At 31.8% G+C, this 14,331-nt stretch overlaps 1 long non-coding RNA gene across 1 annotated transcript; it reads right to left on the minus strand.

Annotated features, from left to right (window-relative positions):
- Positions 1 to 322: 322 nt before the first annotated feature.
- LOC143059622 (uncharacterized) lies at positions 323 to 4,509 on the minus strand. Its single transcript, XR_012973540.1, has 2 exons — positions 4,040 to 4,509; positions 323 to 523 (listed from the first exon to the last, which is right to left on the minus strand). It is a non-coding gene; the product is annotated as an uncharacterized LOC143059622 (long non-coding RNA).
- Positions 4,510 to 14,331: the final 9,822 nt, after the last annotated feature.

Here is a 14,331-nt window from a genome sequence, read left to right on the forward strand (position 1 = left end):
ATCAGAAATTATTTTTCATACAAAATTAGTTTAACCGCCGATACATCATTTTCAATCCATCATACTTTGCATTAACAAAAGCCAAATTGTCCGGTATGGAACCAGTCTCAGATTAACAAAGGGAAGTAATTTGTTTAAAAAGTTTGTAATAACAGAATCAAATCGGACCAAACATTTTGCCTTATTTTGCATTAGAAATGCACAGAAGACTAAGTTGATGATATACATGCATTGGTTTAAGAATGGGATAAACATTACTTTTAACGAGTGACTCACTTTAAATATTGGTTTTATCGTGCAAAAAACCAAAAAAAGAAGACAATTTTCATTCCAAATGTAATTAAGATTAATTGTATCGATGTATACCACCAGGACCAGTGCATCTATCCATTTTCAATGATTTTAATCTGAGGAATCTGCTCTAATTTCTGCATGATGACATTTTCAACCTTTCAAGCAACTGTGAAGTGCTGCAATATATTTTTAAGCAGCACATAAACAGTTATTAGAGAGGTACTTTCAGCTGAAACGAGAAAATATATTAGTTTTGAAAAAACACTTTATACACTAAATAAAACATTTCAGTATCTCTTTTTATAAATTTTTTTTAGTGTTATAATATTTTTTTTGAATTTTACATTTGTTAGAGATACATGAAGTACCGATACCTTATCCCGGCCTCGTGTTTCTTGTTTGTACACCTGATTTCTCTCACAGTCTATTAAAAAATAAACAGGGACTAAATTTAAAGTCAGTCCGGAGATTTAAAAAAAAAAATGTGTTCCAGGGTTCACGTTCCCCTTTTCTTGCCCACTCTTCATGTTCTTTGTATGTACTTCATGTCCAGGTAAATGAAATGTGAGGTGAATATCAACTAAGGTGTGATCAAGTATAAAAAATCAAATGTCACTCTCTCTAAAAGAACAGATATTATGAAACCATATAACATTTTAGTTCCAGGAATATATCTTAAGAAGGTGGAAATAAAATTATGTTATGTTTGTTCCAAAGAACTTATTACCATTCAAAGACTTGTTCCAGGGGGAACAAGTATTATGGGAACAACAATCATGTTCACACCACTATGAGAATAAAAAGTTTTCTGGCTTTTGGCTTCAGTTGGAAAAGTTTTAAGATCTGTCATACACTAAATGTGTAAAAGTTAAATGCATTTTGTGTTTCAGAAAGATAATTTCTACAGATGGATTCAGCCATATACATTATTAGATAAAGAACTTGTGTTATGATGAATCTTGAAAAATAAGTGATGAAAACTGCATTAATATGACCTCAATTTGAGATATAACCCAGAGCCCAGAGGTGGATTTAAGGGGAGCAGGGTGTTATTTCTGAATAATTGGTGGAAAATAAAGGGAACACAGACGGATCAACCCATTTTAAAAAGGGGTTCCTAACCCGGGACAAAAAGGGGGGATTATATAGGGAACACAAAATCTTACCGCTTTTGAATCCGCCACTGTGGAATCACTGAAGAATGACTAGAGAGGGCCCCTACTTTATGAAAATTTCTAGATCCAACCGGGTCTGTGATAAATTTAAATCTAAATAAGCTATTGTTATTTATTACATTAAGTAGGTCAACAGCTCATCTAGCTAATAAATATATTGTTGTGCCTTTTATGTATATGGCTCGTTGTAGATTAACATCTAAGAAATAGTTAAATTCATGTTTATGATTTGTGTCATTATTGTTTCATTATTGTAACAATTATAAAAATCATTGTAATAACGTATTTAAGCACGTGAGATTCATTGCTATAAAAAAAAACAGCTTACGCCCGACGTCTTGTGTGGAAGTTTTATGCAATAATCATAAATAGTTTCTGAGGAAGTTTTAAGCAATAACCATTTATTGTTTTTGAGACACGGCGGGACATGTGAACCCCCCCTTCCCACCCTGTTTTATTTTACAAATATCACTAAAATAAAATTTTGAATCAAACCAAAAAGTATACAGATCTTTAAATTAGTATAACAAAGAAGTGTGTACAGTTTCAAGCAATAATCATAAATTGTTTTTGAGCTACGGCGCGACATGTAAAAAAAACCCTCCCCTTTTTAACAAAATACTCAATAACTCAAAAATAAAATTTTGAGTCATCACCAAAAAGTATACAGATCTTTAGATTAATATAAAAAAGAAGTGTGTAAAGTTTTAAGCAATAATCATAAATCGTTTTTGAGATACGGCGCGACATGTAAAAAAACCCTCCCCCTTTTAACAAAATACTCAAAAACTCAAAAAGGAAATTTTGAATCATCACCAAAAAATATACAGATATTAAGATTAATATAACTAAGAAGTGTGTAAAGTTTTAAGCAATAATCAAGAAACGTTTTTGAGATACGGTGCGACATGTGAAAAAAAGCACACCCCTGTTTTAGTTACAAAGTGCCGTAACTCAAAAAGTTTAAATCTTATTTTTACCAAAAAGTATACAGATCATTTGACCATCATAAGAAACAACTATATGAAGTTTCATGAAATTTGGATAAGTCGTTCTCAAGTTACGGTGCGACATGTTTACGCCGGACAGACGGACAGACGGACGAACAGACGGACGGACACCAGACATTTGTATACCATAATACGTCCCGTCAAAATTTTGACGGGCGTATAAAAAAACCTTTTAACGAGGCGTATATCGGTTTATTAAATATATCTTTTTAAACTAAGAAAGTTGGTTTTACTTAATTTAAACAAAACATTAAGGTATCTTACACTTTATCTATTTCATAAATAAAAAGCAATACATATATAAAAATATATCGTTACAGTTTATGTATAGAGGGGAAATGCATACTTAAACCCCGTGCCTACTTTGGTGTTTGTACACCTGATTTCTCTAATATGACCTCAATTGGAGATATAACCCAGAGCCCAGAGGTAGATTTAAGGGGGTGCAGGGAACTATTTCTGAAAAATTGGTTGAATATAAAGAGAACACAGGCGGATCAAGCCATTTTAAAAAGGGGTTCCTAACCCAGGACAAAAAAGGGGGGATTATATAGGGAACACACAATCTTACCGCTTTTGAATCCGCCACTGTGGAATCACTGAATAATGACTAGAGAGGGCCCCTACTTTATGAAAATTTCTAGATCCGCCAGGGTCTGTGATAAATTTAAATCTAAATAAGCTATTGTTATTTATTACGTTAAGTAGGTCAACAGCTCATCTAGCTAATAAATATATTGTTTTGCCTTTTTATGTATATGGCTCTGATCTGGTTGTAGATTAACATCTAAGAAATAGTTAAATTCATGTTTATGAGTTGTGTCATTATTGTTTCATTATTGTAACTATAAAAATCATTGTAATAACGTATTTAATCACGTGAGATTCATTGCTATAAAAAAAACCTTTTAACGAGGCGTATATCGGTTTATTAAATATATCTTTTTAAACTAAGAAAGTTGGTTTTACTTAATTTAAACAAAACATTAAGGTGTCTTACACTTTATCTATTTCATAAATAAAAAGCAATACATATATAAAAATATGTCGTTACAGTTTATGTATAGAGGGAAATGCATACTTAAACCCCGTGCCTACTTTGGTGTTTGTACACCTGATCTCTCTAATATGACCTCAATTGGAGATATAACCCAGAGCCCAGAGGTAGATTTAAGGGGGCGCAGGGTTCTATTTCTGAAAAGTGGTTAAATATTAAGAGAACACAGGCGGATCAAACCATTTTTAAAAGGGGTTCCCAACCCAGGACAAAAAAGGGGGGATTATATAGGGAACACAAAATCTTACCGCTTTTGAATCCGCCACTGTGGAATCATTGAAAGTTGACTAGAGAGGGCCCCTACTTTATGAAAATTTCTAGATCCACCAGGGTCTGTGATAAATTTAAATGTAAATAAGCTATTGTTATTTATTACGTTAAGTAGGTCAAGAGCTCATCTAGCCAAAAATAACAACTAAATGCATTTAATACCTATCTATTATATCTATTATACTGACAATAAACAAATAATACAAATAAAATCCTATTTGGAATTTCCATACCTTGATAAACTCGTAATATAGTGTAAATCTCAAAATATATAACTTCCATTTTCTACAGACTGTACATGATATCAAATGTCCTTCACATAACATGTGACGTATTTAATCACGTGAGATTCATTGCTAGAAAAGAAAACCCTTTTAACGAGGCGTATATATCGGTTTATTAAATATATCTTTTTAACTAAGAAAGTTGGCTTTATATAATTTAACCAAAAATTAAGGTATTTTACACTTTATCTATTTCATAAATAAAAAGCAATATATATATCAGTTTAAATGAGAAATATATGATTAAAGACCGTGCACTCTTAAGTTATATGTTTGAAGCAAGCGCATAGGTCATCATATATACGTCTTGAAATTTCGAAGTGTCGGCATTTCACGAAAATAAACGCAATTGAGCTAATTTTTGGTGCATGTGGAAGATAATGTAAAAGCCTTTAAAAATAATACCATAATTCAATGAACAAATAAGTTTTTCATAGAGAAATATATCGCTACAGTTTAAGTATGCAGGGAAATGCATAGTTAAACCCCGTGCCTACTTTGGTGGTCATTTTTACGCACGAAATGCTGACTTTTACGCCAATAATTGATATATATATATATATATATATATATATATATATATATATATATATATATATACAACTCGTCTAAACATCAACCCAACAATGTTAGATCTGTAAATTTGCTTTCGCAAATTTTTGGTTCTTCCCTCGTCGGGATTCGAACCCATGCTATTGTGATATCGTGAAACCAAATCGCCTGCACTGCAGCCGTCCCGATAGACCACACGACCACCTGGGCTCTCAAAAAAAGAGCTTTCGCTGGCCATGTGTTACCTTTCCACGTCAGTTTTAATCTAGCGGCGTACTACAGTACATGATATATAAGGCATGATATATATATCATATACAACTCGTCTAGACATTAACCCAACAATTCGCAAATTTTATGTCGAAAGCAAATTTACAGATCTAACATTGTTGGGTTGATGTTTAGACGAGTTGTATATACATAATGTACACAGTCATGTATCATCATCATTGCTGGTGATCCGATTGATACATCTGTTGTAGAGTTGTCACTGACTCAGACGTACTGTATTATGACGTACAGGACTAGATAATAAGGTCGCTAATCGACGTTACCCTGACGACGTCGCCAGCAACCATATTCCTTCAGGTACAGGAATGTGTGTTTATTCAGTTACAGGAATATTTGTTTATTCAGTTACAGGAATATTTGTTAATTTTTTTTAGAGAATAAAAACTCATGAGTGTGTGTGATGGTTAAATTGATTGTGCTCTTTGTCCTCATTGGTGAAATTGCAACTGGTAAGTTGAAGTTTTTATAACTTATTAAAGGTTTTATTAAATGAAATCAGACAAAGACAAAGGTGACACTTTAATTCATAGAAGTTTATCTCCTGGTTATACATGTATTTCAAGATAACGTTCGACTGTTGCAAAATGAACCGGATTTGTTCATGGTGCTTTAAAAACTGACGTAGCAGATCAACTACATAGCTATAAGTTATAAGATCGGTAAATACAATTCTCAAATTTAGAACATATTTTTCAGAATAGTCGATATATACGGAGTTCTATAGCAGGTTCCTTAGCTTTAATGTTATTAAAAACAAGGATAACATAGCTAAAACTGGGATAATATTGCCATCCTTTAAACATCTAAAATTGTGTCTATTTGGTATATAGCATAATCTGACACTATCTGTTGGTGTTGATCAACTTGCTTTTCCGGGTAAGAATCTGATCGATCAATGCTTAGCTTTGAGGAAAAGTAAAGATTTATTGAAACATTTGTAATACATGTAAAGGTTCATTTATTCCCGAAATACTGCGTTCTTCTTGGGCAGTGGTAAGGACAAGCCTAATTGGTAGTATAGTGGATAAGAAGCCGAACATGTACAATGGTTTAACCTGCTTCACAATCTACCTTTTTTTGTAATTTAACAGTCATCATTATATGATTTTTTTGATATATTGTTTATTTTAAAACAATAGTAAATAACTAATCAATAAGCATTTAAAGATGGTTTATATACTCTAGGGCAAATTAAAAAAGGTGAAGTCCAAAAAAAACCCGACTTATTCAAACATTAGCAATCGACGGAAAATGTGAATTACAACTGTCATAATCCTGAATTGCCACAGGAATTTTCTGTTGAAAATTATAGGATATACCCGGTTTTATCGATTTATGACATTTGAACAGTGGTAAACTACTGTTGCCTTTATTAAAGCTAGGCACATTTCTCATTTGACATTTTTGTAAAGTTCCGTTACATATTCAATATTGGTTAAGCAACCAAAAACGGATATAAGAGATGAGTGTGACAGTAATTTGGACCGAGCCGCCGAAACTGTTTGAACATACATCACACAAATATACAATATAAAAGACTTACAGATACAGACATACATACAAAATAATCTAACAAAGAGGCCAACAATCAAGGTGCAGTAGATAGTAAATTCGACATCGACACGTCAACACAAAGTGTTTGTCGTTCCTCGACATGGCGTACAGTATATAAAATGAATTTTCTTGTAAAAAATAAATAAATATGATTACAAGGGTAAACATAATCGAAACAACACTGTACAAACCTTTGTGTCTAGAATATGTGTTTACAAGACTGAAAGGGAACGTTGAGTTACATTTGTTACAAAATAATCATTAAGATAGTGTTATACAATGATGTATTGATGTAATGTTATTCTAAAAAAAAAATAGACAAAACAGAACGTTAATACATTATTGCTATGTTTCTTTTAAGGTGCAGTTGTGTGGAAACTAAAGGAAACACAAGCAATATTTGGAAAAGACGTTCAGTTAGTGTGTTCAGTACCGCACGGCATATCTTGTTGTCGGGAGTATAATAGAAAATGGAATGTAGGTTTGAAAAATACTTTGACAGTAATGAACGATAAATCAGTGAATGAAACAAAGTACACTGAGGAACTAGACGAAACTAGTCGCACGTCCATTTTAACAATTAAGTCGCTTAGTATTGATGACGTTAATAAACCGTATGAATGTGTTTATGGATTTATGAAATACGGAGCAACATTGATGATGAATGATGATGAATATGAATGTAAGTGTCACGGTATGTCTGGTTCAAGTGTTTTATCCAGAGAACATTTTATATGTATCTGCGACACTACACAGTACTTTAGTATTAACACTATCTAAATGTCGGTTACCGGACAATGTGTTTAAAACATATCTTTTTTTAGATAATTTTGATTGATAATGTCCTATGATGCAAAGTCAATTTGGTGTTGATATAGAGGTCGCCAGGTCAATGTCAGTAGCAATTGATATACATGAAATAGAGCAACAATGAATATTGGTTTCCATGTGTCTTCAAAACATCCGTCAACCGTCTTTAAATTATTTCTTAAGTATTGGTATATAAGGTATACCAACTGGTATAATGAATACATGTCTGGTACTGAAAAAAAATGTTATTTCTTTTCACTTTTAGGAACATGTGTACTTGACAGGTTTGATTTGAATTTTCTCTACGCTTATTCGAAATTGCAGTTATCAAAACATGTAGTCGTGTATGTCTCTCAATTTGTTAGTTAAGACTAATATAAGTATGTATCTTTTCCATATATGTTAGATCAGTATTTCGTCTAACATCTTGAAAACGATACAATTATAATTAAAGCCTAAATTTGATAACATCTCGGAAATATATCCATATTTTGTCTTGGCAATGGTATATTCCCCAGTTATCATGATATTTAATATAAAAATAATGAACTGGATAAAGTACGTATTTTCTCCGAAACTAAAACATGCAAATCTCACAACTCAATTAAGTACACAAATCATTATAACGAATAAAACCAGAGTAAACACAATGCCCAAAAGAAGCAAATCTTGATGCGCTGACAATTCAACCTTTCCTGCTATGAATTATCCGTGTTTTTGCGTTTTCTTTAATTGTGCATGTTCTTTTCAAATCTACATATATAGGTTATTGATTTTGCAATTTTTTTTAAACCGATTTTCATTTCTTGTATATTTATTTTTATTATGACATAACAGTTCGTCCAAAAGAACAACTACCTGTTAAACCAGTCATAACTAGAAATGATGTATCCTTGAAAGTAACATTCGAACTTGTTTATCCGAAACCTTCCTGTTCAGCTATGATTGGGGTATGTACTTTTGTTTGCGTTCAATGGCTTCATTCGATAATTCAGTCTACTCAAATAATTAAAAAAAAAATGGAAACCTTTTGATATGCGACTTGGTAGATTGGGTTGTAAAATAAAATTGACGAGTACTTAAGCCTTCCCGTTTTATTTTGCTGTTATATATGTACTAATATCATTTAACTTATACGGTTTTAACTTACAAAGTCAAAAGAAGAGAGAGCGTATGCGTCGATTTGATAAGCGTCTTCTGCTTTAAACAAACCATGCTACTCTTTTGCGCCTTACTTTTATCATGTTCATTGTGCAGTGTTTTTGTTTACTATATGTGATTGTTATTGTTTTCATTAATAATTTTAATTTCTATTCTGTTTACGTCCAATGTTCGAATGTTTCACGTAGGGAGAGGATTGGTGCCTTCAAATATGTTTAAAGCGCCAACTTATGTAAAATTGAGAATGGAAATGGGGAATGTGTCAAAGAGACAACAACCCGACCATAGAAAAAACAACAGCAGAAGGTCACCAACAGGTCTTCAATGTAGCGAGAAATTCCCGCACCAGGAGGCGTCCTTGAGCTGGCCCCTAAACAAATATATACTAGTTCAGTGATAATGAACGCCATACTAATTTCCAAATTGTACACAAGAAACTAAAATTAAAATAATACAAGACTAACAAAGGCCAGAGGCTCCTGACTTGGGACAGGCGCAAAAATGCGGCGGGGTTAAACATGTTTGTGAGATCGCAACCCTCCCCCTATACCTCTAGCCAATGTAGATAAGTAAACGAATTGCAATACATACATTAAAATTCAGTTCAAGAGAAGTCCGAGTCTGATGTCAGAAGATGTAACCAAAGAAAATAAACAAAATGACAATAATACATAAATAACAACAGACTACTATCAGTTAACTGACATGCCAGCTCCAGACTTCAATTAAACTGACTGAAAGATTATGATTTCATCATATGTACATCAGGCACGATCCTTCCCGTTAGGGGTTTAGTATCATACCATCATAACATATATTAGAAGAACATAACCCGTGTCATGCATTTGCCTACCCCAAGTGTCAGGAGCTTGTAGTTCAGTCGTTGTTGTTGTTTCATGTTTGAGGTTTTTTTTTTGTTTTTTTTGTTTTTTTTTGGTAAATATGTGTCTTTTAAAACCGAATACGTATACGGTATAGGTTTTGTCATTGTTAAAGGTCGTACGAATGTTCATAATTGCTTACATCTACTTCATTCAAACTTCGACAGATAATTTTCTTATTGTAAATAATACAACACTCTTTTTAAGTATATAAGTTGGTAAGAAATTCGAATGCATTCATTTTACGCGAGGTTTTGCAATGCGAGAATTGCCAGTCCTGTTGTACAAAAATTAATTAATCAAAGAAAACAGGTTTATAACTTTGTACATACGTTTTGTCTTCAAAGGACTCAGAATGGACGTTTGAATCAACAATATGTAAGGCAAAATAAACAATAAAGTTTTAGAGAAGTGAAAAAAACAAAACTTACGAAAGGTTTTAACATATACAGCTGAGGTAGTATATTCCTGGAATAGGAAATGCTTAGTATTTCAAATAATAAGTTTTATAAACTGTGTATTCATACGTATGAATGAACTCATGTCAGCGCAGGAGTTTTTTTGGCTATTTTGTGGCGGTCTGCTTATATTGATGGAGGAAGCCGGAGTGCCCGGAAACTCATTAAAGATAGCCAGACGCAAATTTGGTCTAAAAAAATCTCAATATTGACGCTCAAAAATAAAAGAAAAGGTCCAAAGTTAAAGGGAATTGACAGCCAAAAATTCCGAAATATTTTTCGGACCACGAATTATCATAGACAGATGGAATGACTGACATAGCACTGTCATTGTTGTATGTTGTAAACATGGCAAATGTATGATAAGAAACCGACCATTCAAAATGTTAGCCTGCAGGTCGTATGAATATTTCCGTTGTCCTCTTGGTGCAATCGTGTTTTTTTTTGGTTGCTAATACATAACATTTTCTGTCTTAACAAGGCATTAACAGAATATAAACAAAAATTGTAAATTATTGCAATCTCTCAAAAGTTAAAACATGACAAATAGATTATTAGTGGCAGTTCTCAAGGAAATTACAATTCAAGCGTTTTTAGGGTCTTTATTTATATTAAAATTTAATTGAGATCGCAGAAAAAATGAAACTTGAACACATATTCAAAGTTAACATAGAAATGTTATAGTGCAAGCAGGAAACGCTGTCCTTTAAACACACATACTGACACTAATCGCTTTTAGTGTATTGGTTTAGTTTAACAATGTATACATTTATTCAATTAACATTTAAATTCTTTGTGATACAATGCTGACTAGTACTGAAATAAATCAAAAGAATCTATATTCTGGTCAAGGAGATGTAAACAAAATACAGAATATAGTTTGCACTTTTGTAAATGTAGACAATGCAATTCCCCATATGAACTTCCTTTACGGCTTAAACTGTGCCACTTTACTTTGTTTCGTAATAAATTGTGTCCTCGAGTGGAAAGTGTGTATGCCCCTGCATGGAACCTCAGATTTGCAAAAAATGTTGCCGTTTCTTGAATATCTAGTACAGTTTCGTTATAAATCATATCCTTATTCATTAGGTACCAAAAGAACCGGATTTTAATGCTGTATTATAAAATTTTTACAAAAATGACACCTTTTAATTATAATCTTCACATTTTACCTAATCCGCGAATGTGAGAGTCAAAAAATAATTTTATGGTTCAATGAATTCAAAATAAATAATAGCAATTCCTTCAAGTAATCTTTTAATAATCTCATTGTACACTATCTAATAAAGGTGATTAATGTACTAACGTGTTAAAATAAATTTGGTCATCTAAAATTTTAAAACTCCAATGCCCCCTAAACATCTAAAGACATACTTATCTAACAACGGTATTTTCATATCAATTCATTGCTCAATGCCAACATTCATTGTGTGTATGCCTTTATCTAAACTCTACGTAAATGGCATTGCGGTGTGGTCGTTCAAAATAACACGGGTTACACGTTCGTCTTAAAAAAATTCACTTAATATTGAAATCATTGTCGTCCTTCATTGATCAATGCTGCAGTCTCGTAATGTAACGATTTTTTTTTCTGTGTTACAGTAAGTTATTGTTAATTTCAAAACGTTTGTATTTGCATAGGACGGTATGGGGTAGATATCTGTTAGATAAGATTGTTTTATCATCATTTCATTGATGGTGCAAAGATGACGTTTACTCTAGTTTATTAGTTACTCAAAGCTACAATTTATTCCATTTGTTCCATGTGTTGCAATGTGTTCATGCCTTGTCCTTGTGGTAGTGTTCGCGCTGGCTTTGTTGTTAAAGACTCGGGTTTTGTGATAATTACCGTATTTCATATATCTAAAATAGTGATTCCGCTGTAATTTGTGTGTGTCGTGTATGTCATGATAGTAAATTGTGCGCGTCTTTTAATAGGATTTATCGTAATTTAGTCTTTATTTTGTGTAAAAGTGTGTATCCTTTCCATAATACCGTATATTGATTTTTGTATGCTTTTGAATTTTTACAGGTCAGGAATATAACATCGGAACTTACCGTTACTTCCACATGTCACAATTTGTTTTATAAGTCAACCATACAATTACATTATATGACGTCACAGAACGATTGTACACAACATGTTTCTGTTACCTGCCTCGTAGGGGAAACAGTTTTGATAGTTGCAGATTTTATTCCATGCAGTACTCAAAGTAAAATATTTAAACTACACTTATGATTCATAAAAATTGAATGCTTGTGCTTGTTCCATTTTTCAGGAAGTTTACAGTCAAAGTTTATATTAAAAGTTTAAATGTTCCTCCTAAGTTTGATAATTATAGGAACTGTTGTTTTAAATTTTAGATATTTAAAATTTAGAGGGAAGATATAACATCATTAACAACTTCAACATTGCGTTATATAGTAAACGATTTCAGATTTTTATTCCCCCCCCCCCCCAAAAAAAAAGAACAGACTTTACAAAATTGTTTTAGCCTTAAATCAATGGTTAACTAACGTAAATTAGCGTATCCCCTTAAATCAGGTTCACGTTCAGATGAGGTCTCAATCTCTTTAAGATAATATCCTTGATTTTTTTTCAAGAAGAATCTACGTTGTGGATAATGGGTATTAGCTTTGCTATTGGTATTATCATCAGCAAATATATTGAAATTGTTATCGGTATTGGTATAGGTATTAGCATTGGTATATGCATTGTTATTGGGATCATTATACTTGTAATCAGTAGTTTGAGAGAAAGTAGAAACAATTACCACGATATTTGCAGTAATTACCTTTGTAATTAAGGTAATTTTCAATGTAAGGATTACGACATTAGAATGTCTTCATTTTTTCAATTGTTGTTTTCGTTATGCATTGTTTGTTTAGAACTTCAAACAAATCGGTTGTATCTGCTTGACGTCCAGGAAAGTATACATCATGCATATTTGGGATAAATCAATTTTGAGTCTACATATTTGTTCTCAGGACTTAGCCATATCATTTCAAAACGTAAAACAAAATGAAAGGAAATAAAGTAGATATAAACAGGTTGGTTATCTAATCTTAAGGTAGCACAATACAAAGATTTTTCTTCCCCAATCAGACATCTTTAAACTGATGTAATTCCATTCATCCTTCGTTAAATTTTATAAATGAGGTACCAAAAGAAAGAACAAGGATTAATCTTTCAAATTGTGAAAATTTCATTCTGACATAATTATTACATAACTAATTGTAATGTAATTAGTTGCTATATTGTGATGTCCATACTTGAATGAATTTAACTTCTTTGTTATTCATAGCATCCCAAAATATTTTGACCTCCAAAACTGTGTCACAGATTTTTCCTTTTGTATTTCATTCTCTCATAAATCTTCAATGAAGTTTGCAACATCAATTTATAAGAGATCACTAAATTCAATAGTAAATAAAATTTGTTCTATTGATGTTTTTTGGAAATCTGAGACATGGTTTTGGAGGTCAAGCTGTGTTGTACAAGAATCTATAAAATATTTTGGGATGCTATGAAGAATAAAGACGCTAAATTCATTCAAGAGTGAACATCACAATATAGCAACTAATTACATAACAATTAACTATGTAATAATTATGTCATAGTGAAATTATCACAATTTCAAGGATTAATCTTTCTACTTTCTTTTGGTACCTCATTTATAAAATATAAAGAAGGATGAAATGAATTACATCAGTTTAAAGTTGTTTGATTGGGAGTGAATAAATCTTTGTATTGTGCTACCTTAAATAAAGTAAAAGTCGAATTGAGCTATATTTCTTTCTAGATCTGTTTTTATCAAACTGCGAAGTAAAAACGACACTTCAAGTTTATGTTCCAATTGACGTTCGTAAAAAGACATTGTTTTTGAACACATGAAGATAGATCCCATTCAAATAAACATTATCCAGGAAATTTTTACAATGGTAGTATTATTGAAATATGTGGAATCTTTCTATTTTTCAGATAAAACTGCAGAAAATGGACAATTGTTATCCCCTCAATTCGAAGAAACAACGTGTGCGCGATTAAGGAAATAAACAACTTTTTTGAACAGCACATTTATTTTAGTAAGTATGTGTAAAACGTACATTGTTGACAGCAAAAACAATTGTGTTCACTTCTGTTATTCATAATGAAGTTTTTTTTCAAATTTTGTAAAAATGACAATTAAAAAAGGACATATACTTCTAAACAACTAGTACACAGGTCTGATCTGTATGATAACTAAAAAATAGAACATTATATTTTGTATCTATTGTATTTGTATCACATTGCATAAACATCATCTTAAATTGTACATTTTAGGCTTAAATCATTTTTTAAGATAAAGGTTACCAGTTACGAGTTTCATATTTGTTGTTTTATAAAATCAAAACGAACAAATAATGAGCATATTGCATTATGGCCTCCAAAAAAAATCTTTATATAAATGGACATGGTAATAAATGTACAATATCACTAATACCGATTGACTAACTATTCGTTATCGTATTCTATGTCGGTTGCACTTTGCAA

The sequence above is a fragment of the Mytilus galloprovincialis genome, chromosome 14 (genome assembly GCF_965363235.1).
Source record: "Mytilus galloprovincialis chromosome 14, xbMytGall1.hap1.1, whole genome shotgun sequence".
In the NCBI taxonomy this organism is placed as follows: Eukaryota; Metazoa; Mollusca; class Bivalvia; order Mytilida; family Mytilidae; genus Mytilus; species Mytilus galloprovincialis.